Raw genomic sequence first — 902 nt, forward strand, 5'->3', positions numbered from 1 at the left:
TTAACTCTAACGAGAAGTCTTTACTGATAAGACACCTATGCAGGAAAAACCGCGTTTCCACATAAAAATTAACCGTTTAACCAAATTGTGCTGAGGATCGGGTGAGAGACATTCGTTTTGGTTTTTCATCTACTTATATCAAAGGCGGAGAGCCATGAAAATTAGGACGCCGCTCTCAACCAGCCAACGGGTCCATGTACTTTATATCTTGGGCCATAAGTATTGGCAACACCCGCTGCTTTTCTGCACAAAAAGGCCCCATGACTTTGGTGGGGGTTGCCAATAGTTATGACCTTGCATTGTATTTCATATTTGATCCCTTCGGAGACCATGAACGAGAAATTCCCAGACGTTTTTTCCTACTATTTCGGACTCTCATAGGAGCGGTTGAGTATTTACTCGAATCTAGTGAACAAACTGAACCTCAATGACAAAGATTTGAAAAAACGGCAGATCGGCTTTATCTTGGACAGCAGAAAACGGCTTTGATATGACTGTTGAACTGCTGGTAGGGAGTAGCAACAGTCTCCTGAGGAACTTCCGGCTATGGTTTAAGAAAGAAGCTGAAATTAATTCAAGAGATAGGTATCAACACACACACACACACACATACACACACACACACACAGACAGACAGACAGACACACACCACTGATGTCTACGGTAAGTGGAGGACATACCGCCGTCGTCAAGGTGCTATTGGAGGCGGGTGCCAGCAGTGACTCAGCTGATGAAGTTGGGGGAACGCCGTTATTATACGCTCTTTACTGCATGTGAGAGGACACGTTAGAGCTACTTTTCAAGGGAATGAATGGCCACGATTGGTGTAGAGGAAGATATAAGTATAGTGCTTCTTTCCTCCGCTTCTGCAATGGTAGCGATGTGTGTAGCCAAGCTGCCTC

This window comes from Histoplasma capsulatum, genomic scaffold (assembly GCF_000149585.1).
Source record: "Histoplasma capsulatum NAm1 scaffold_7 genomic scaffold, whole genome shotgun sequence".
NCBI lineage: Eukaryota > Fungi > Ascomycota > Eurotiomycetes > Onygenales > Ajellomycetaceae > Histoplasma > Histoplasma mississippiense.